We start from the raw sequence: 25,829 nt of genomic DNA, 5'->3' as shown, positions 1-25,829 counted from the left end.
AGCACTGTATCTTGCTGGTCCTTGAGTGGAGCTGGGTCTTGGCGTTGAGATGGAGATCTCTGGGAGAGCTTTGCTGGTTGATATTACATGGAGCCAGGAGGTCTCTGGTGGACAAAAGTCCTGAATTTGGCTCCCCACCTCAGAGGCACAGGCCTGACACCCAGCTGGAGCACCAAAACCCTATCAGTCACATGGCTCAGAAGAAAAGGGAGAAAAAATAAATAAAATAAAATTTTAAAAAGTTATTGAAATAAAAAATAATTATTAAAAGTAGAAAAAGTTCAAAAGTAATTTAAAAAAGAAAGAGAGAGCAGTCAAACCAAAAAACAGATCCACCAATGATAACAAATGCTGAAAACTATACTTAAAAAAAAACAAAAATTAAGAAAAACGGCCAGAGAGAACCCTAAGACAAATGGTAAAAGCAAAGCTATACAGACAAAATCACAAAAAGAAGCATACACATACACACCCACAAAAAGAGAAAAAGAAAAAAAATATATCATTGCTCCCAAGGTCTACCACCTCAATTTTGGGATGTTTTGTTGTCTGTTCAGGTATTCCAGAGATGCAGGGTACACCGAGTTGATTATGGAGATTTAATCCACTGCTCCTGAGGCTGCTGGGAGAGATTTCCCTTTCTCTTCTTTATTCGCACAGCTCCTGGGGTTCAGTTTTGGATTTGGCCCCGCCTCTGAGTGTAGGTCACCTGAGGGCATCTGTTCTTTGCTCAGACAGGAGGGGGTTAAAGGAGCAGCTGATTAGGGGGCTCTGGCTCACTCAGGCTGGGGGGAGGGAGGGGTATGGATGTGGGGCGAGCCTGCGGCAGCAGAGGCCAGCAGGACGTTGCACCAGCCTGAGGCGCGCCGTGCGTTCTCCCGGGGAAGTTGTCCCTGGATCACGGGACCCTGGCAGTGGCGGGCTGCACAGGCTCCCGGGAGGGGAGGTGTGGATAGTGACCTGTGCTCACACACAGGCTTCTTGGTGGCTGCAGCAGCAGCTTTAGCGTCTCATGCCCATCTCTGGTGTCCGTGCTGATAGCCGCGGTTCATGCCCGTCTCTAGAGCTCATTTAGGTGGTGCTCTGAATCCCCTCTCCTCGTGCACCCAGAAACAATGACCTCTTGCCTCTTAGGCAGGTGCAGACTTTCTCCCGGACTCCTTCCCGGCTAGCTGTGGTGCACTAGCCCCCTTCAGGCTGTGTTCACACAGCCAACCCCAGTCCTCCCTGGGGTCTGACCTCCAAAGCCCGAGCCTCAGCTCCCAGCCCCGCCCGCCCCAACGGGTGAGCAGACAAACCTCTCGGGCTGGTGAGTGCTGGTAGTCACCGATCCTCTGTGCGGGAAGCTCTCCGCTTTGCCCTCCACACCCCTGTTGCTGCGCTCTCCTCTGTGGCTCCGAAGCTTCCCTCCGTCCCCTGTCTCCGCCAGTGAAGGGGCTTCCTTGTGTGTGGAAACTTTTCCTCCTTCACAGCTCCCTCCCAGAGGTTCAGGTCCCATCCCTATTCTTTTGCCTCTGTTTTTTCTTTTTTCTTTTGCCCTACCCAGGTACGTGGGGGAGTTTCTTGCCTTTTGGGAAGTCTGAGGTCTTTTGCCAACATTCAGTAGGTGTTCTGTAGGAGTTGTTCCACATGTAGATGTATTTCTGATGTATTTTGTGGGGAGGAAGTTGATCTCCACGTCTTAGTCTTCCACCATCCTGAAGGTCTCTCTCCACCATATCTTCTTTATCCATTCATCTGTTAATGGACACTTAGGTGGCATTCATATCTTGGCTATTGTAAATACTGCTGCTATGAACATTGAGGTGCATGTATCTTTTAGAATTAGTGTTTTCATTTTCTTTTGATATACATAGTCAGGAGTGGAATTGCTGGATAATATGGTATTTCTAGTTTTAGTTTTGTTTTTTGTTTTTTTTTTTTTTTTTTTTTTTTTTGCGGTACGCAGACCTCTCACTGTTGTGGCCTCTCCCGTTGCGGAGCACAGGCTCCGGACACGCAGGCTCATCGTCCACGGCTCATGGGCCCAGCCGCTCCGCGGCACGTAGGATCTTCCCGGATTGAGGCACGAACCCGAGTCCCCTGCATCGGCAGGCGGACTCTCAACCACTGCGCCACCAGGGAAGCCCCTGGTTTTAGGTTTTTGATGAGCCTCCATGCTGTTTTCTGTAGTGGCTGTACCAATTTGCATTCCTACCAGCAGTGTACTAGGGTTCCCTCTTCTCCACATTCTCATCAACATTTGTTAAATTTTGGTTTCTTTTACTTTAAAGGTATTGGAAATTGTTATTCAAAAACTTTTTGAAGAGTGCCTTCACAATTTTGGGGGAACAAAAATTGCAAAGAGGAAGATTTTGAACTTCAAATGAAAGTTAGAAACAGAAAAATGAGTGGTGAAAGATCAAGATGTGTACAAAATTTAATGTTATAATTTGTTAATTGTACTTGGGGATATCTTGAGCTTAGAAATAATCTTTTGATTGAGCTCATATTTTTATTTAGATAAATTTATAATTTTTGAGTAGAATAAAATCAAAGGTCTATAATTTTTGCAGCCTCTAAATAATGCAAACCATTGCAAAAAATCATTAGTAGAATCAGCTTATTTAACAAGTTTTGGTTATAAAAGTATTTTCATAAGTAGGTACGCCAAGTGGATTTGAGAAAATATAAAAGTATCTAGGCTGAAATATTTGCACACTTCAATGCACAAAAATGTAATTAAGAGTATCTTCCACTTAGAAGAATATTTTGAACTTATTAAGAACCTCAGCACTTGTAGAGAAAGTATTTACTCAAAAATATGGTATATATAGAGAAGAGCTAATAAAGTTTTCAATAATTTCTAATTTATTAAACATAGAACAACTTTGAAAGTAATTTTAGTCAGTGTTTTATAAGATATTATCAAATCAAGACATAATTTTTTTTTTGCGGTACGTGGGCCTCTCACCGCTGCGGCCTCTCCGGCCGCGGAGCACAGGCTCCGGACACGCAGGCCCAGCGGCCATGGCCCACGGGTCCAGCCGCTCCGTGGCATGCGGGATCCTCCCGGACCAGGGCATGAACCCGCGCCCCCCCACACCAGCAGGCAGACCCCCAACCACTGCGCCACCAGGGAAGCCCCAAGACATACTTTTTAAAGCTACATTCAAAAGTGTTGTAAAATAGATATGGTTAAGAATCTGATTAATGTACATAACCCTGAATCAAAAAATATCCTGCTTATTATGTAATGTTCAAATGATAAATAAGAAGTTTTTTGCTTTGGTGTACATGGATATACTTTAATTTTTAAGAAATAATTTTATTCTTTATATTATTTTTACATGGAAATATTTTTATAAGACCATCAATATAATAGACCAGTGTGTCAGGGAATAAAGTGATATATCTATATTTCATTGTCCCTTTTCACATATGTCTCATTTTAGATACAATATGTAGTCCCACTAACTATAATAGCATTTTACACACCTGCAATTGCTAAGAATGCTTTTATACTCCAATTTAATTAATAAAAAATGTATCTAAATCTCTTCCTTTAGACAACACAACTCTGTATGCCTGCCTATCTCTGGAATCTCTCTTTACCAATCCAGACAGCAGAATAAGCCAAATACTGTCTGAACAAGTACTTTAGAAACTATTAAGAAACAAAATGTCTCCTTTATGTAAATTTCTTAATTGGCATGAAAAAGTTAATTAGATTCAAACTGGTCAGAAAGTTTCATCTAGTTTGTATTTTATATTAAAGGAAAAGTCCAAAAATGTCTAGACATGAGTCCTAGTTCTTTCACTATCTGAAAGTGTTCATTGTAAAAACTCTAAAAGTTCCTGCAGCCCAGAGCTGGCTCTGCCCCCTTGGTTCTTTGGAATGGATGAGAAAGAGGTGGGGCCCATCCCAGCCTCTGCTTAGTTCCAAAATATATTTCATTTCCTTTGTAAATAAAATGACATTTATCTAATTGTCTAATACCTGGCCTACCACGATCATACTAAAACACTGAAAAATCACCATGTGATTGCATAGAGAAAGAACTATATTTTGGAAGGTAGGTGCATTCTGATGGAATACATGCTGATAGAAACAGAAATAACAGTTACTGGGGAATGAACACGCCAGAGTGCATTTACAGAATATTGACAAGAAGATGCTTATGTCTGGAATTATCCCTTATCTTTCCTGGATGCCAAGTAAATGTTTTCTTTGTTTTCAACTGCAATTTGTACCCAGCCACAAAGAAAATATAAAAGACATTTGGAAAAATTTCTCAAAGCATATAGCACAATATTTTTCTTTATTATGTAGATGGGGGAAAATGAATAGGGATCATTTCATATAATGATCTGGAAAAAAATGGTCAATTCTGTATTGATCTAAAAACAATAAAGTAGTTAAAAATAAATGTTATGTAGCCTATTAAAATATCAATTTCCTAATGATCAGTTAGCATATTTCTTATGCAGAATATCTATCAGATATTTCATAAGAAGAACTGAAAGGCACAAGCAAAAATTTCACATCTTTCCAATAGTTGTTTTTGTTTCTTAAGACTTGGTATCAAAGAAAATCATAGAAATTACTATAGTCTTATTATTATCATTACTATTTGATTTGTTTTTGAATATAAAGGGAACAGATTAGACAGCAATTTAGGGAAGCTGGATGGATATGCAGAATTTCCATCAATAGATATGTTGTCCAAATTTATGAGGAGTCAGCAACTTTATTGTGTTGATCTGACAGCACTTGCTGTCCTTTGGAAAGAAGTTGCCCTACATACATTCGATTCATTGTATAAGTTCTGGAGATAATTCTGAGACAGTGGATTAAAACTCTGATTGAAAGAATAAAATCAAAACACGCATAATAATAATAATATACTTTGGGGGATAGTTTCTTAGTAAATATATACAGAAGTTGTAGGATTTTTTAGAAAAACATATTCCAAGTAAGTTATTAACCTGATTTTATTCATTGGTTGGAATTGGACTGATCATAGTTATGGCTATTAAAAGAACTGAAATTTTATGATGGTGACGTGTTATGAAGCACATTTTTTTTTTTTTTTTTGCGGTACTTGGGCCTCTCACTGTTGTGGCCTCTCCCGTTGCGGAGCACAGGCTCCAGACGCACAGGCTCAGTGGCCATGGCTCACGGGCCCAGCCGCTTCGCGGCATGTGGGATCTTCCCGGACCGGGGCACGAACGCGTGTCCCCTGCATCAGCAGGCGGACTCTCAACCACTGCGCCACCACGGAAACCCAGCACAACTTTTAATACTTGTTACAGGCTGACATGTATTGTCAGACCTCACAACATAGTTCTTAAATTAATTGCTGAGCATTGTCAAAATTTACCAGTTCCATAATGATAACCTACTATATGAAACGTGCTAGAAATATTTTCAGATTTTTCATGGTAGGAAGGACACATATCTTTTTATTTCAGAAACACTGAATGTCTTTGTCTTTTTTTGCTGGTGTGCAATAACTTTTATAAATTTGCATATTATCAGTAGGTAATTAGGAATTGTTAGAGTCTGGGTGGAATGTGGTCCAGTCGAGCTCCTGGTCTTTGTGAGTGCTCAGCACCTTGGACAGCCCACAAAGCAGAACTGGGTACAAATAGGGAGGTGATTCATCAAAAGGATCTTGGAGACAAATAAACTATGTCTGTAGCCTTCCTAGCTCCTGATAACTTAGGAAATTTTGAATAAGCACCAGAGTGAATTCACTGTAATTCTCTGAAAACCCTATCGGTGCTATTTAAATGTAGCTTCTTGTACATTCATTCAGGCAGTCATAGATCTTAACAGGTCAGTTTTTTATAAAATCTTGTGAAATTACATATATTGCACCTAATATATCACAGATTAAGTGCTTGTTTTTATTTGGGGTCTAATTAAAAGCATGACAAACTCAAAGGCGAAATTGAGGCGAGTTTGATAGAAGGACTGTTGATATATAGGTTTAGGAAAAACCAGCAAAGAATCATGTAAGACCCTTGGGTTAGTAACAGCAGGGAGCTACCACCTCTAGGCTAAGAGGGAAAAAAAAGGAGAAATTAATGGAATCTGGAAAGAATACCAGTAAGAAGAAAGTTTCCTAACAGAAGCTGTGATCTTCAGTGAAGGTAGAAAGTATTCTTAACGCCTAAAAGTGGATGTAGGAATGATAAACAACTAGGCAGAATATATAAAGAAAAAAAAAATCGCAAGCAGCACAGAGGAATAGACTAAAAGTAGTCATGATTCTGTAACCCCCATTCCCAAAGGACCCCAGAGAGACAAGATGCGGGGACACCAGATGTCCTGGATGGAGACATAAACAGGATTATCTGATCAAGTGGTTAGAAAGCTATGAGAGTCTCAAATTCCCACCCACTCTTCAGAATAGACAAGTAACATCTTCCCTTCCATTCTCTATAAACAGTCTCTCAGAAGTTTAAACGTAGAGAAGGCTCTACTTGTGGGAACTTAGGTAGAGAAGAGAGAGCCGAGGCATAGGAATGAAATCAAGAACTTTAAGAATGTATGAATACTGTCTTGGTAGGATCAAACACTTCCCCCACCCTAGCCCCTGCCTTCAGAGCAGTGCTTGCCAGCTGTATACTCCACAGTCAGGAACATTTAAAGAAGAAACTAAGCTATTTAGAGAAAACATTTACAAATAGGAATACTAGGGCATGCCTTCCCTGCCCCATAAAATCGAGCTGGTCATCTTATCATCTTACTATGAGGGACACATTGGGACAATCCAATAGACCTTCTAATTTCCCTTTGATGCATCTCCAAAATAAATGCCAGCCAGGAGTTACCAGACACAGAAATTCTCCAAAAGAAAGAAAGTGAGAAAAAAAAAGAAATAAAAAATAGAGGAAGCAGAAACAGTGAGGTAAATAACCTATTTAAAAAAAAAGACATTTTTCTATAAAATGTGAAAAAATGCTTTAAAGGGAACAAAAGGAGGAAAAATAGAAATTAAAAAATACTTGAAACTTTAAAAAGTCAGTAGAAAGGGTGATAACACCAAACCGATTGAAACCCCCAAGGATAAAACTAAATAAATGGATGCATAATAGGAGTGAAAAGATCACAAGTTCAATTCAGGATATCAGATGTGATTCACAAAAAGTGCAGAAAAAGACAAGAGAAAACATGGTGAAAGAAATTTTCATAGAAACATTTTTTTTTTAAGATTCCCAGAATTGAGTAAAATGTGTCTGCAGATTGAAATGGCTTACAAAGTACCCACTTCAAGGAATGAGGAAGTCCATTTAAAAACATCAAAACACATTAATGATTAGTAGCTAAGGAAACTACCCTCCCATCCTTAGGATGAAGAGGAAGGGAGCACTCAGGAAACTATTTCCTTCAAATACTGAAAACAGATTGACTTCAAAGGGCTTCAGAACTTCCTGGTCATATTTCTCAAAATCTAGTCTGGAATCAACCTGCTTCAGTATTCGGCTTTTTTTTTTTTTGCGGTACGCGGGCCTCTCACTGTTGCAGCCTCTCCTGTTGCGGAGCAACAGGCTCCGGACGTTCAGGCTCAGCGGCCATGGCTCATGGGCCCAGCCGCTCCGCGGCATATGGGATCCTCCCGGACCGGGGCACGAACCCGTGTCCCCTGCATCGGCAGGCGGACTCTCAACCACTGCGCCACCAGGGAAGCCCAGTATTTGGCTTTTTAAATGCAGATTTCTAAGCCCTAAGCAAAGCTACTAAATAAAAATCTTAAGGAATTGAGCCCAGGAATTTTTTTTTTTTTAATTACTCTTCCCACACCCTCAGGTGACTCTGAAACTCACTGAAGTTTATAAAAAATTCACTTGTAATTTTAACACAAATGCATCACTTACTTAAATCTAGCAATCACTATTTAAAGAATGATACAGGATAAGTATCTTTGCGTGAGTCTTGCAGGTTGAGGAGAAGCTCTTGGAGAAGAGAGGAGGAAAGATGGGACCGATAGGGAGGAAGGGAGGTTGCAATCAATTCAAATTTACACCCCTATATAAAAAGAGAAATGTAAAATACATCCGGTCTGACGGGATTAGGAAAGGGAAGAAAAAAGAATTTTAAGAATCCCACCCACTCAGCATCTTCTTTGCCACTAAGGTAAGGTGCCTCTGCCCTACCGTAGGGCTCTAAGCAACACATTTTAATATTTGTGTGGAGACAACATGCTACAGAAGCTATTGGTTACATCTCACTGAATTATTTCCAGGCAAGAGCATAATCAGAGTTTACAGCTACATGATAAATTGTGGTTTTTTTGTTTTGTTTTGTTTTTTGCGGTACGCGGGCCTCTCACTGTTGTGGCCTCTCCCTTGCGGAGCACAGGCTCCGGATGCGCAGGCTCAGTGGCCATGGCTCACGGGCTTAGCCTCTCCGCGGCATGTGGGATCTTCCCGGACCGGGGCACGAACCCGTGTCCCATGCATCGGCAGGCAGACTTTCAACCACTGCGCCACCAGGGAAGCCCATGATGATAAATTTTATGTCACCAAAAATCTCATTTAATTTTACATTCCAGACATTTTGCTGCTATAACATTTTTAAAGCATCTCAGCTATAGCCAAAAAAAAAGGCATATTTTCCCAGGCTCCATATGCATCATTAATATTCCATTCAGGAAGACAACAATGTCCCCAAATTGGTACAAAAACATAAAGCGAAAAGCTTTGATAACTCAGGTGGAATTCTGCCAAGCTGCTGAGAATATATTTTCTTTTGTCAAATGTCTTTTCATGACTTAGGACCAAATATATTAGGGATGCATTCAATACTGTTTACTTCATATGTTTAAGAATCTTTTTCCTCCATCTTCATAGCAATGTTATTATTGTTCTCACTTCTATAAAGAAACTTATGATTCGTAAATATTTTATGGTTCTATTCTCAGAGGCTGAGAAAATCTCCCAGAGAATCCATTCATAATCCACCTAATACATCTTGGTATTCTATTTAAGTTAAAATGTTTTACGTAAGACTAAAACATCCAAATGCTTTGTTTTCACAAGGCTACATACATTATTTGAAGAAAAACTGGATGGGTATTGCTACAAGTTTCAAAGATTGGATCTTCTTTTCATCAAATAATACATTCTTAAAAGCAGCCATCAAAAGTCAATCTCCGGGCTTCCCTGGTGGCGCAGTGGTTGAGAGTTCGCCTGCCGATGCAGGGAACACGGGTTCATGCCCCGGTCCGGGAAGATCCCACATGCTGGGAAGCGGCTGGGCCCGTGAGCCATGGCCGCTGAGCCTGCGCGTCCGGAGCCTGTGCTCCGCAACGGGAGAGGCCACAACAGTGAGAGGCCCGCGTACCAAAAACAGAAAAAAAAAAAAAAGAAAAAAAAGTCAATCTCAGGATTTTTTCTCCACTATGAGTGCAATTACCAATTACCACATACTATGTCTTTACACATTTTACCATAGTATGAAACCGTAGGACTTCAGAGAACAGGAAGAGACCAATCAGCATTCAGAAATGCCCAGGGACTAAAAAACATACTTCTTTCACCACCATTTATCAGCACCACGCTCTAACCAACTGAGCTAACCGGCCGCGACTCACCATCGTTTATTAGCTATTTCATCAATATTACATTGAGCTTGAACTTGATACTATTTGCAAACATTGTCTCTGATCCTAATACTCTTAAAAGGATATAAGTTTATATTTGATTGTTTCCAAGGCCTAAACAGTATCAGGTCAGAAACACTGTTTTCCTTGAAATTTTAAATGTATAAAAAAACATTTCCTCCTATAAAAATAAGGAATATATTTTTTCTTCTGTATTAGTAGAATATACATTCTTTTAAATTTAATGTTTTTGGAATAAACTAAACTATTTAATAAACTATAAAATAATATTAATACAGATAATAGTTATTATTGATCATAAAAGCATATGGAGTTTATTAATTTATTTTTTATACAGCAGGTTCTTATTAGTTATCTATTTTATACATATCAGTGTATCCATGTTAATCCCAATCTCCCAGTTCATCCCACCACGACCACCACCCCACTTTCCCCACTTTGTGTCCATACTTTCGTTCTCTACATCTGTCTCTATTTCTGCCTTGCAAACTGGTTCATCTGTACCATTTTTCTAGATTCCACATATATGTGTTAATATATGATATTTGTTTTTCTCTTTCTGACTTACTTCACTCTGTATGACAGTCTCTAGGTCCATCCACATCTCTACAAATGACCCAATTTCATTCCTTTTAATGGCTGAGTAATATTCTATTGTATATATGTACCACATCTTCTTTATCCATTCATCTGTCGATGGGCATTTAGGTTGCTTTCATGACCTGGCTATTGTAAATAGTGCTGCAATGAACATTGGGGTGCACCTGTCTTTTTGAATTATGGTTTTCTCTGGGTATATGCCCAGTAGTGGGATTTCTGGGTCACATATGGAGTTTTGATGTTCACAGAAAGAGCAAACTGGAAATATCCATGTACATCCATGTATCTGATGTACTAAAAAGTCAGTTGGTATATTTCACTAAAAACTAAAAAAAAAAAAAGTCAGTTGATAAAAGATGACATAAAAACAAATAGTTTCATCTGACTTAGAAAGACTCCATAAGAAATTATTAGGATGGTATGATCCAACAATGAGAATTGCATGAATGAGTAGAGGCAGCTGAAAAAGTATATATTTCAACTGAAGCATGTTACAAATGCTCCAAAGATAGGGATTAAACCAGCTCTAGATATTTATTTAGTTTTGTATGCATAGTTTCACTCACTGTTTTCCACTTTCTTTCACTTTAAGATAGACTATGAAGAAACACCTCAAACATTACCTAACATGTTTCTTCCTTATTATTAAATCAACATTATTAAGACATAATTTACGTATAATAAATGCATCCATTTAAAATGTTCACTTTCAAGAGTTTTGGCAACCCCTACTAAAAGATAAACCAGGGGTCTCCCTCGTGGCGCAGTGGTTGAGAGTCCGCCTGCCGATACAGGGGATGCAGGTTTGTGCCCCGGTCCGGGAGGATCCCACATGCCGCGGAGCGGCTGGGCCTGTGAGCCATGGCCACTGAGCCTGTGCGTCCGGAGCCTGTGCTCCGCAACGGGAGAGGCCACAGCAGTGAGAGGCCTGCGTACCGCAAAAAAAAAAAAAAAAGATAAACCATTTTTTTCTCAACAGAAAGCTTCTTTAAGCCCATTTGAAATCAACGGCACCACTGACTCCTGGCCCTGGGGAACAACTGTTCTGCTTTCTGCCCCTATAATTTGTTCTAAACTTTCACACAGATGGGCTCAGTAGTTGTGTTCTTTTATGTCTGACTTCTTTTTGTCAGTATAATATTTTTGAGTTCATTCATGCTGCACAATTAATTTATTACAGAATAATACTATATTTCTGAATATATCAGCTTGTTTATTCATTTTCTCATTCATTATTTTTTCCCAGTGCATCCTTTTGGAAGTTTTATAGCTTTCGCTTTTATGCTTATGACTATGTCCATTTACAGTAATTTTTTGTGTATAATGTTATATAAGGAAGGCATTCATTCTTTCCGCATATATATCTAATTAATCCAACACTATTTGTTGAAATGCCTTTCTTTTCTTTATTGACTTACCTTAGCATCTTTGTCAAAAATCTATCAACTATGTGAGTGGCTGTATTTAAGGATATTATAATTTCTTCCACTGACCATAAATTTATCCTTCCACCAATACTACACAATTCTGATTACCATAAGTCTTAAAATCAGATTAAGTTCCCAAACTTCATTGTTTTGGATATGCTATGTCATTTGAATTTTCACATAAATTTTATAATAGGCTAATCAAGTTCTATAAAAAATAAGCTCCTGGGATTTTAATTGGGATTGCTTTGAATCTATAGATAAATTTTGGGGAAGTCACTTTGACTATTGAATTATTTGGGTTGATTTCCCAGGACACGTGGTTCACAGGATATTGCATACTATCAAGTATGAGAAATGATTATTTGTGGTTAACATCTGTACAGATTTATTTTCATATTGAAAAAACATCTTCATATACATTATCCCCTTTAATCTCTACCACGACTCTGTCAGGTAAGCATTATATTATTATCCTCATTCTGTGATAAAAGATTTGATGCTCAGATGGATTAATTACCTTGCTGAATAGAATGAAATTAGGTTGTAATGAACAGTGATTTGAAATTATGTCTCCTGACTCCAAATCCATAGGCATTCCTCTGTGCACAGAATTAGCAAACTAATATTAAATTCCAGGAAGGTCTTGTAAGGAATAATAATGATGTGCTAGAAATTTTTCATGCGTTTTTTAATAGGACTAACCTCTCCCAACCTTACAGCATACAGGAATTTGCATTTTCAAAGAAAATTGTTTTGTTTCCTATGAGTTGATTGCCAACTGATCCATAAATTCCAAAACAAAACATGAAATTAAAGAACTCAAAATGACTGCTTGGAATTTATTTAATTTCCCTCACAGAATTAGAGTGAAAGCACTTGGTAATTTTACTTAGTCTAAGGGTTTTAGAAAAATTGACTTTCAATGTTGATGAAATAATGTTTTAAATGACAACACTTAGTATTTGCAGGAAGGCAGATACTCTTGAAGAAGGCATTTTCATCTTCAGATTTAGTCAGAAATCTCTGAAAGGATAAAATTTACAAAATGTTTGTTTTGTGACTTTGCAAAATGACATTAACATTTGATGACTCTGAATGCCAGCGTCTTAGATGGAGACTCTTTTTGTTCAAAAAGTCACAGTGGGATAGAAAGTCAACTGTACAATGGATTAAACTGAGGAAGGCTCACATTAAAATTCTAAATTCCATTGAAAAATAATACAAATCCTAGAACAATTCTCATTTCCAGGGAAATGTACCATATGTCCTCTGAAACACAGGCTGAACCAAGTAAATTAAGAGGGCAATTAAAATGCTGTCCCACGGTGCTGGAATATCAGTTCACATATGGCATCCTCACCTGTAACAATTTTTTACTCTACTTGGCTTCTTTCATAAAAACAGCCATTTTTTATTGTTCTTTTAGTTTATAAAGGTCAAAATAAGATTCATTTATAATAATAACAAAATGGAATACTTTCAGAAAAGATATGTTATGTTCAAATTCAATGTTTTATTATATCAATTTTTATTAACATGTAATCCCTGAAAATCTCTTTTTTAAATTGTGTTGAAGATACTCAAGTGGTTGACAGAAGGAAATGCATTATAGACAGAGGGATGCCGTAAGAGAATAAATAATTAGTGTCATGTCATCTAGAGAGCATGTATGGTAATAAAACAGTTTTCACACTGATGATCAGAACGATGTATTTGTTTATAATTACCCATGGGTGTGCTACTTATCAACCTCTGTTCTTCCTTATTGCTTGGATGTGTTTTGCATAATGTTGAATTGAGTTTTGGAGGCCCTGATAATAGCATGTTGGTTAACAATGTAGACTATGAAATAATGGTGTCAAACACTGGCTCCAACTCATAACACTGGTATACTTACCAACAACTTATTTAATTCTGTAATCTCTCATTTCCTTGTTTATTTAGTGCAGAAATTCATAGAACTTAGCTCATAGGATTTTGTTGGTATTGTGTATGTATATGAGCATTAAGTAGAATGAACCATGTAGAAAAAGTATTTGCCACATAGTAAATAACACTCAATACAGTTAGCATATTTTATCATCATCATCACCATCATTACCTCCTTATGGACAAGTGTAGCTGTAAACATTATTCATTCCTTTGAGTAAGAACTACAAGAACATTCCTTAGTAAAATTATAAAGTCAGAAGTTTAAAATTTTCCTCATCAGATCTTTTCAGCATTTATGATTGCATTGAACACTTTTAATCTTTATGTCTTTCAAAATTTAATAAGTATTAACTTCTGTTCTTTAGTATCCAATAGTTTGAGTGAAACTCGCAAGAGATACCTAAGTTAAATGCTTTATCTATAATGGCATTCCAACTTTAACCTGTGAGAACCTCTGTGTATCATTCTAAATGATTTACTATTATTAAAAATAAATATTCTGACCAGTGTGAGGTGATACCTCATTGTAGTTTTGATTTGCATTTCTCTAATAATTAGTGATGTTGAGCATCCTTTCATTGCCCCTTGGCCATCTGTATGTCCTCCTTGGAGAGATGTCTGTTTGGGTCTTCTGTCCAGTTTTGGATTGGGTTGTTTGTTCTTTTGCTGTTGAGCTGCATGAGCTGTTTGTGTATTTTGGAGATTAATCCTTTGTCCGTTGCTTCATTTGCAAATATTTTCTCCCATTCTGAGGGCTGTCTTTTCATCTTGTTTATGGTTTCCTCTGCTGTGCAAAAGCTTTTAAGTTTAATTTGGTCTCATTAGTTTATTTTTGTTTATTTTCACTACTCTAGGAGGTGGGTCATAAAAGATCTTGCTGTGGTTTATGTCAAAGAGTGTTTTTCCTATGCTTTCCTCTAAGAGTGAGGTATCTCCTCACACTGGTCAGAATGGCCATCATCAGAAAATCTACAAACAATAAATGCTGGAGACAGTGTGGAGAAAAAGGAACCCTCTTGCACTGTTGGTGGAATGTAAATCGATACAGCCACTGTGGAGAACAGTATGGAGGTTCCTTAAAAAACTAAAAATAGAACTATCATATGACCCAGCAATCCTACTACTAGGCATATACCCTGAGAAAACCATAATTCAAAAGGACACATGTACCCCAATGTTCATTGCAGCACTATTTACAATAGCCAGGGCATGGAAACAACCTAAATGTCCAACAACATATGAATGGATAAAGAAGATGTGACACATATATACAATGGAATATTACTCAGCCATAAAAATGAGTGAAACTGGGTCATTTGTAGAGATGTGGATGAACCTAGAGTCTGTCATACAGAGTGAAGTAAGTCAGAAAGAGAAAAACAAATATTGTGTATTAATGCATATATGTGGAACTAGAAAAATGGTACAGATGAACCTATTTCCAGGGAAGGAATATAGACGCAGACATAGAGAACAGACATGTGGACACAGGGGGAAGGGTAGTGTGGGATGAATTGGGAGATTAGGTTTGACATAAATACACTACCACGTGTAAAAAAGATAGCTAGTGGGAACCTGCTGTAAAGCACCGGAAGCTCAGCTCAGTGCTCTGTGATGACCTAGATGGGTGGGATGGGGGTGGGGAGAGAGGTCCAAGAGGGAGGGGATATAGGTATACATATAGGTGATTCACTTCATTGTACAGCAGAGACAAACACAACATTATAAAGCAATTATACTCCAATAAAAAAATAATAAATAAATAAACTAAATTAATTAGCTTTCTAGAACTACTATGAATAAACTGCAACTCTATTTCTTATTTCAAAGCCTTGGAAACAATCAAATGCAAAATATCTATTTTTCTGCTAAAATCCTTCATTCTCTTTTACATATAACTGTTATTGATCATCCAGGAAAGTGAGACATTTCAACAACTGAAAATGGCAGAAAATATCATTAAAAGGCATATTTATAGACGATCTTAAACTTCTGTACTTGCCATAGGCCACTTTCACAATTAGATGATGCCATGGACTCCATTTCAGCAAAATATTTATCCATAATGTAAAATACATAAGATTATGAAGGAAACAAAATATATGTAATACATAATTTTAAAATATTAAAAAAATTTTGTTAAAATATTACATGTGCTTCTTTATTAGCACATTAAATAAGATCCAGAAATAACTATAATGTGTATTAATGTGTATAAATAATGTTATGAGATACATGCAACGATTATAGTGTGATATAAAATTATCTGACCTCTACTGATGGCAAATTCACAGGCACTGGTAATACTACTGTAGTTTGTAACCTTCACTTGTAACATAAGTTAATGCTAAATTTCAGTGAAAAATTGGTAAAAATATATTTATACAAGTTTATAGACCCTGCATGTGTGTGTGTACATGTGTGTGCGTATGTGTGTGCATGTGTATATACTCATTAGAAGAGTGAAAAAGAAACTAATAAAAATGGTCACCTAGTTAAAACAGAAAAACTTTTCCGGAAAAATACAGAAGAAAATCTTTGAGAACATCGGTTAGGGAAATATTTCTTAGATATGATACCAAAAGTACTGTTCATAAAAGAAAAGGTTGATAAGTTGGACTTCATCAAATGTTAAAACTATTGAGCATTAAAAAAACCATTAAGAAAATGAAAAGACGTTCCACAGACTGGGAAATAATATTTGTAAAATACATATCTGTTAGGAACCTATATCCAAAGTATACAAAGAACTTGTACATCTGAATGATAAGAAATGACCCAAGTAACAAATGGGCAGAACGTTCTAATAACTTTCACCAAGAAGATATGCAAATGAACATTAATCACTTGAAAAGGTTTTCAGTATCATTATTAATCATTAGGGAAATGAAAATTAAAACTACGAGATACAATTCCATATCCACTAGAATGAACACAATAATTTAAAAAGACAAGCAGTAACAAGTGTGGGGAAGGAGGACATTTGTCTATCAAATGTCCACAGTATTGAGAGCACTTTTTGTGTTTCTCATTTCATTTTATTTGACATTATAGTTATTTATTTACCAATAATAATATGTGAGAGCCACTTAAGCAAAGGATTTTAACCTGCATTTCTATAATCCTTGAAATCCTTAAAATAATCCTGTAGAATCAGTATTATGTCTTTATTTTACATTTTAGAAAACCCGTGTTCACAAAATGTAAGTCCCTTGATGAAGATCTCTTAGTAAATCAGTAAGTAAAACAGTAAATCTGGAATTTGAATTCATCTTTGCGTAACTCACATCTAGGTTCTGACCATTCCATGGTGCTTGGGACTCCCCCTTGGCAGGGCTGCATGTTATTTATCTGAATTCATTTCTTGACGTCCCTTCTCCCACAGTCCTATAGGACAAAGATTGATAATGGATGTTTAATTTAGGACAATCTGATGGGCATAGTGATGTTGTAAACACAGCTAAAGACAACGTCAGGAATCCTGGGTGCTGGTCATGCTTTGGCCCCAAGTAACAATCTGAACTTGAATAAGGTAGTTCACTGTTGTGTGCTTCAGATTCTTAAAATATAAAAAGAGGACCAATTGCTTGTTGTGAAAATTACATGAGATCGTGGATTTGAGATCTAAAGCACTCTATGAATAGGAGCCATTGGCAGAAGGGATAAAATCTGTCATCGTAGGACTGGTCCTCATTCCCAGTTTAGCCTGCCAATGCTATTATACTGACCAAACTTTGAAAATCTTTGTTTTAGGGTTTACATTGCCTCCTCTGTTTTTCAGTTTTCTTCTTGGAATGCCAGCGACAGGAAGTTTTCTATGATAGTATGTAAAGAAAACAAGCCTAGAACCTATGCATAGAATTTAGGACCGTCCTGCACATTTCTTAGTCAGTAATCGGTGCTTTGGGTAAGACCCTCAGAAAATGCTAAGAGGCTAGAGTAGCTCAAAGAGTTTAAAACCTCATTTGTTATTCATATTTTATCAGCTATTGTTTCTTTACCCAGCCACAGCAGTATTTTTGTGTGACTTGAGAAAATATTAAATTGATGCCAATTTTACACCACACAGTTTGCTCTGCCCTGAATATCCCTTCAGCAGCAGGTGGCTCCCTTGCACTATCCTTTCTGTGACTCAGACTTCTGACTGCCTGGGATACACCTACCACTTGGTGGATGCCAATCCCCTCTAAGTTCCTTGGGAGGAAAGGCCAGGTAACTCAAGAAAATCCAGAAAATCATATTGCTTTCTAAGTGCTCTAAATGTTTAATGTTTTGTTTCTTACTATATGCTGGAAATATAGCAATAGACAGAGTCTCTGTTCTATTAAGGAAAACAACTTGCACATGTTTTTTCTCCAGTTTCCCTAATTCAAAGTCTATTATGGGGTGAATTTATAATTCTTGAAAGGATAAATAGCTAGAAAAGATTGAGCAATTCACTGAAATGCTCGTCTGTTGTAAGTTTCTCTGCCTTCATATGCTTGATGGTGATAAGAAAGATGGAAGTGAGTGAATTACACATCACACTGTTCACATTTGAAGTTTTACCAAACCAGGTGGGTATTTTTCCTTATTAGGTCAACACTTTGCATGGTGATTCCGGCGCATAGCTGGACACCTCAGCCAGGCTATGTCGGGGTTAAGTGATTTTAGATTTTATATTTGAAAATTTGTATATTGAGAAGGTAGAAATGGTTTCCCTTTTTCTCTACTCTGCAGGCTATTTTAAAATATAGAATCCTGCATCTGCCATTGCCGTCCTCCATCCCTCACTTTGGAAGGTGACCCCATGAGTGGGGAGTGTTGGGGTTCCCTATGTTTAGTTGCTTAAGTTTCAGGCCTGAAATTTTATTACCCTAAAAGGTGGCTGCCAAGATAATTTAAACCAAAGCAAAACAGAGCAAGGCTAGTTCAAACAAGTCAATAAATAACTATATTCAATCACCAAGTCAGAGGTCCTGATGCTAAATATATTTATTATCCATCAGAAACCAGACAGATAATAGCAAGATGAGTGAGGCACATCAGTATCATGAAAGGAATAGTGGGGAAATGGAGAAATGGGGACTTCCTGTCTGCCTGACATTATTCATAGTAAAACACTTTAAAACAATATGCTAACTAAGTAAAGTGTATGTAGCTGCAATCTAATGCATGCGTGTTTAAAGCCCATGAAGTGAGGTTGGAAGAATCTGGACTCTGGTCTCCCCATTGTTCTGTTTTGTTTTGCTTTATTTTTTTCTGCAATCTGTAGCACTGATACTGGAACAAATAGCCATGGCCAGCTGTGGGCATATACTTACTACCAGCTACAGAAAATCTGAATGAATAAGATTCAGAAAAAAAAGAGAGTCCTTTCAAGAGGAACCCGTTTTAGTAGAGATAACTTCCTAATCAAGATAGTTTGTTGTGCCTCTCAGGTTCTTTCAAAACAAACCAGTGTCTTCTGTTTTTCATAAGAGAATAGATATCATTTATATGAATTGGCTGCTTCAACATTTATTCTCGTAAGTTCCAGCTTTCTCTTAGATGATAGAAATGCTGTTTATTAAGAGTCCAAGGGAGTTCTGGACAAAGACTGCTATTTCTATCTATACATAAACACAGCATTTTTGAAATGCAAGGAAACAATATTTAGACCAACTTTCTTCTTAGAGATAAGAGTCTGAGTTTCAGTTACGTTAGATAACTAACCCAAACCACACTTCTAAAAAAATGACTAGAACACTTGGTTCTTAACTTTATGTCCATATTATTGCCAGCTTCCCAGTTGTGGGCAAAATATAAAGCATCTGCTATATTTCTCCCTACTTTGCCACTTTCCAAGCCAATAGCTCCATGCAGTAATAACCACACAGTTTCACCCAGTTGGAAAAACCATCAAATTCCACAAAATAGAATTAATATTGGAAACTTGCATATAGCCAAAGCAACACTTACTTCTAGTAGCACAAACACAATTTCACCGTCCGTGGCAGCAGGTGCCATTAGATATGGTATTTTCAAATATAGACACTTCCGATGAAGGCAGAGTGTGTGACCTCCTCCAGAAACAGGCTGATTAGAGAACCTGTCTTTTGAGGTTCACGTATAAGGTCAAACACACACTGTCAGCACTCACTGGAAGACAATATTTGATAATAGCTCTTCAAACTCAGACCTTTAGTAAGCTTACACATAGAATTCTTCGAGTTCAATGATGTCATCATATGCTTGGAATTTCCACATTCACTGATGCATCCCAATCTCACTCACATTAAGGTATGTATGATCAAGGATACTATTTGCAGAGCACACGAGGATTCTGCCCCATAATCAGACACACTTGGGAACCAGAAACACTTTAAGGTAAAAGAAGAGCTGTAATTCAGAGCAACTGATGCAATGAGTCCACTTTGCATGGCCCACTACTGACATAAATAAATCTCTGCAATTGGAAGTCTTATCATTGTATATTTGTATTATCCTTTTATCTATTCTTTCAAGTAATTTTGAGCATTTTTTAAAACATCTTTATTGGGGTATAATTGCTTTACAATGGTGTGTTAGTTTCTGCTTTATAACAAAGTGAATCAGTTATACATATACATATGTTCCCATATCTCTTCCCTCTTGTTTTCTGGGCATTTTTAATGGATATGTTGAGATGGCAACAAAAAGTTCATGCTTAGAGGGATTGTCATTTCTGGCCTGTGGGAAGGTCTCAACAATTGTTCACTATGAATTAAAATAAATTTAAGGTAGACACCAATCAGGAAAAAATAGAATCCATGGTAAAAGTAGCAATCATAGGATAAAAACTGTGCTCCCAGCGTACAGAGGAGGGAATCTTTTACTGGAAAATAAGAGAAAGTTTCCCAAAGTAAGTGGTATTTGGAAATCTACAAACTCCCTGATCAATGAGAACAAAGTAAGAAATTCCATGTGTCTTAGTATCAAAATCAGTGCACCGGTTAATTTGTTTCCTGTTGTATATGCTCTTTTTTTTTTTTTAATGTGAAAACCTTTTTTTCCAAGTGTTATTTTTGTTTTAATTGAAGTATAGTTGATTTGCAATGTTATATTAGTTTCAGGTGCACAGCAAAGTGATTCAGTTTTACATATATATGTACATATATATGTATATTCTTTTTCAGTTTCTTTTCCCTTATAGGTTATTACAAAATGTTGAATACAGTTCCCTGTGCTATACAGTAGGTCCTTGTTGGTTATCTGTTTTATATATAGTAGTGTGTATGTTAATCCCAAACTCCTAATTTATCCCCCCCGCTTTCCCTTTGGTAACTGTAAGTTTGTCTTCTATGTCTGTGAGTCTATTTCTGTTTTATATATAAGTTCATTTGTATCATTTTTGTTTTAGATTCCACACATAACTGATATCATGATATTTCTCTTTGTCTGGCTTACTTCACTTAGTATGATCATCTCTAGGTCCATCCATGTTGCTGCAAATGGCAAAATTTCATTCTGTTTTATGGCTGAGTAGTATTCCATTGTATATATATACATCTTCTTTATCCACTCATCTGTTGACGGACATTTAGGTTGCTTCCATATCTTGGCTATTTAAATAATGCTGCTGTGAACATTGCGGTGCATGTATCTTTTAGAATTAGGGTTTTTTTTTTTTTGATATATACCTAGGAGTGGAATTGCTGGGTCATATGATAGCTCTATTTTTAGTTTTTTTGGGAAACTTCCATACTGTTTTCCACAATGGCTGCATCAGTTTACATTCCCATCAACTGTGTATGAGGGTTGCCTTTTCTCCACATCCTCGCCAACATTTGTTATTTGTGTTCTTTTTGATGATAGCCATTCTGACAGGTGTGAGTTGGTATTTCATTTTGATTTGCATTTCCCTGATGATTAGTGATGTTGAGCGTCTTGTCATGTGCCTGTTGGCCATCTGCATTTCCTCTTTGGAAAAAAATATCTATTCAGTTCTTCTGCCCATTTTTAAATCAGTTGTTTGTTTTTTTGATCTTAAGTTGTATGAGCTGTTTATATATAAGAAGTGAATATTCCTTCTCCCTGCTTTTTTTTAAACTTATTTTTCCTGAAAGAATATAAAGCGGATCCAAAATGCCAATAAGGAATCCATGCAAAGTGGTTTTTCAATTTCCCTGAAATGCCACTGCTTAACCAGCCTATGTTTTTCTATTTTGGAAAATAAGTTATTGGCGAATAGAGACCATACATGCTTCTATTTCTTACTTCTCAGGATGCAGGAAAGTGTGCAACAGTTTGGATGAGTTATTTTAAAAGAGATGTGTATTTTCTAAATGAGATTTGGATAGCAGCCTATGTCTAATCCCGCTGTGACTAAAAATGCAAAGGATTGTCAAAACAGTTTGGCTCATCAAGCTATAAAGTGCAAATGTATTATGACACTCTGTTGGCACATGTGAAACTAACAGAATTAAACCCTTGATTCTTAGGAATCCTTCAAACAAGATCTTGTTTCTAAGAGGCAAGGGGCAGTTTTTTGGGTTGAATATATACAACACTATTGGGATGAATTAAAGGCAAAATGATTTGAGGACCAATACTGTGACTTTAATTAGTTTTTGGTAATTTCATGGCTTGAATGTTACATTTACAATTAAATCTACTCATAAGCAGGGAGCTAGTTTCACTCTTCTAAGATTAAATATTGATGCTTGTTTAGTAAAAAAGATGGCTCTTAAGACCTGAAGTTATGTTAACTTTGATATACCCAATTATTACAATGCATATAATAAAAAATCTTGATTTGGTTCACATTTTTTTTTTTAATTTAATTTTTGGCTGCATTGGGTCTTCGTTGCTGTGCACGGGTGGGCTTTCTCTAGTTGCGGCAAGCGGGGGCTACTCTTCATTGCGGTGCATGGGCTTCTTATTGCAGTGGCTTCTCTTGTTGTGGAGCACGGGCTCTCTAGGTGCGCAGGCTCAGTAGTTGTGGTGCATGGGCTTAGTTGTTCTGCGGCCTGTGGGATCTTTCTGGACAAGGGATCGAACCTGTGTCCCCTGCATTGGCAGGAGGACTCTTAACCACTGAGCCACCAGGGAAGTCCCCACACTATTTATAGTTAAAGAAAATATGAAGCATTTCATCTGAACAGTAAACCATTCTTTATGGTCAATAAGTTAAAAAATATCAAGGTTCATTAATTTTGTCCAAGCTTCATTGTTGTTCTCAAATAATGAGTATGTTAACAATGGCAAACATTCCTTCAATATATCTGTCAAACACTAACAGATACCAGAAAAATCCAGATGGAAAAAAATAATAATTAAATAAAGTACAAAATGTAGTTCACCTTTGGATAAAATAAGATAGGTGTTTTTGTGTCAGTCTCAGTATAGAGAGTGATGCTATCAGCTAAAAATGCCCAGGGCACCCACCTGGGTCCATATTAATTGTAGGAGCCCCCATAGACACTACCCCTTTCAGAGCTAAATTGTGGCTGGACTGGCCCTTGTGGTTTGTCTTATGGCTACAAGATGTAACTCAGCAATAACCATTAGGGGACTTTGAAAAGACAAGTTTTATTACTCACAAGTTCTACAGGATTCACCCCAAATCTGGGGCCACAGAACAAGGTCCATGTAGACAGAGAGAGAGCAAGTGGATATGGGGTTCTGCCTTTACTGGGGTCCAGGGTGGGGTGCCTAGGGTTTCGTGGGTTCACTCTTTATTGCTGAAATTAAATAAAGAGCAGGAATTAAAGTGTGGAAGGAGGGGGACCTTCAAGATGGCAGAGAAGTAAGATGTGGACATCACCTTCCTCCCCACATTACATCAAAAATACATCTACATGTGGAAAAACTCCTACAGAACACCTACTGAATGCTGGCAGAAGACCTCAGACTTCTCGAAAGGCAAGAAAGTCCCCACGTACCTGGCCATGTGGCTGACAGGGTCGTGGTTCTCCAGCTGGGTGTCAGGCCTGAACCTCTGAGGTGGGAGAGACGAGTTCAGGACATTGGTCCACCACAGACCTCCCGGCGCCATGTAATATCAAACGGTGAAAGCTCTCCCAGAGATCTCTGTCTCAATGCTAAGACCCAGGTCCATTCAACAACCAGCAAGCTCCAGTGCTGGACACCCCATGCCAAACAACTAGCAAGATAGGAACAAAACCCCACGCATTAGCAGAGAGGCTGCCTAAAATCCTAATAAGGTCCCAGACACCCCAAAACACACCACCAGAAGTGGTCCTGCCCACCAGAAAGACAAGATCCAGCCTCATCCACCAGAACACAGGCACCAGTCCCCTCCACCAGGAAGTCTACACAACCCACTGAACCAACCTTACCCAGTGGGGGCAAACACCAGAAACAACAGAAAGTACAAACCTGCAGTCTGCGAAAAGGGGACCCCAAATAGAGTAAGTTAAGCAAAATGAGAAGACAGAGAAATACACAGCAGATGAAGAAGCAAGGTAAAAACCCACCAGCCCAAATAAATGAAAAGGAAATAGGCAGCCTACCTGAAAAAGAATATAGAGTAATGATAGTAAAGATGATACAAAATCTTGGAAATAGAATGGAGAAAATATAAGACATGTTTAACAAGAACCTAGAAGAACTAAAGAGCAAACAAACAATGATGAACAACACAATAAATGAAATTTAAAATTCTCTAGAAGGAATCAGTAGCAGAATAACTGAGGCAGAAGAATGGATAAGTGACCTGGAAGATAAAATAGTAGAAATAACTACCACAGAGCAGAATAAAAAGAATGAAAAGAATTGAGGACAGACTCAGAGACCTCCTGGACAATGTTAAACACAGCAACATTTGAATTATATGGGTCGCAGAGGAAGAAAAGAAAAAGTAAAGGACTGAGAAAATATTTGAAGAGATTATAGTTGAAAACTTTCCTAATATGGGAAAGGAAACAGTCAGTCAAGTCCAGGAAGCGCAGAGAGTCCCATACAGGATAAATCCAAGGAGAAACACGCCAAGACACATATTAATCAAACTATCAAAAATTAAATACAAAGAAAAAATATTAAAAGCACCAAGGAAAAAGCAACAAATAACATACAAGGGAATCCCCATAAGATTAACAACTGATCTTTCAGCAGAAACTCTGCAAGCCAGAAGGGTGTGGCAGAACATATTTAAAGTGGTGAAAGGGAAAAACCTACAACCAAGATTACTCTACCCAGCAAGGATCTCATTCAGATTAAATGGAGAAATAAGAACCTTTACAGACAAGCAAAAGCTAAGAGAATTCAGCACCACCAAACCAGCTCTACAACAAATGCTAAAGGAACTTCTCTAGGCAGGAAACACAAGAGAAGGAAAAGACCTACAATAACAAACCCAAAGCAATTAAAATGGGAATAGGAACATACATATTGATAACTACCTTAAATATAAATGGATTAAATGCTCCATCCAAAAGGCATAGACTGGCTGAATGGATACAAAAACAAGACCCATATATATGCTGTCTACATGAGACCCACTTCAGACCTAGGGACACATACAGACTGAAAGTGAGGGGATGGAAAAAAATATTATATGCAAATGGAAGTCAAAAGAAAGCTGCAGTAGCAATTCTCATATCAGACAATACAGACTTTACAATAAAGACTGTTACAAGCGACAAAGAAGGACACTACATAATGAACAAGGGATCAATCCAAGAAGAGTATATAACAATTGTAAATATTTATTCACCCAGCATAGGAGCACCTCCATGCATAAGGCAAATGCTAACAGCCATAAAAGGGGAAATTGACAGTAACGCAATCATAATAGGGGACTTAAACACCACACTTTCACCAATGGAGAGATCATCCAAAATGTAAATAAGGAAACACAAGCTTTAAATGACACATTAAACAAGATGGACTTAATTGATATTTATAGGACATTCCATCTAAAAGCAACAGAAAACACATTTTTCTCAAGTGCTCATGGAACAGTCTCCAGGATAGATCATATCTTGGGTCACAAATCAAGCCTTGGTAAATATAAGAAAATTGAAATTGTATCAGGTATCTTTTCAGACCACAACACTGTAAGACTAGATATCAATTACAGGAAAAAAAAAACTAAAAAAATACAAACACATGGAGGCTAAACAATACTCTACTAAATAACCAAGAGATCACTGAAGAAATGAAAGAAGAAAACAGAAAATACCTAGAGACAAATGCCAATGAAAATATGACAATCCAAAACCTATTGGATGCAGCAAAAGCAGTTCTAAGAGGAAAGTTTAATGCAATATAATCCTACTTCAAGAAACAG

This window comes from Phocoena sinus, chromosome 11 (genome assembly GCF_008692025.1).
Source record: "Phocoena sinus isolate mPhoSin1 chromosome 11, mPhoSin1.pri, whole genome shotgun sequence".
Classification (NCBI taxonomy): Eukaryota; Metazoa; Chordata; class Mammalia; order Artiodactyla; family Phocoenidae; genus Phocoena; species Phocoena sinus.
Note: the sequence above shows the minus strand (reverse complement) of the source record.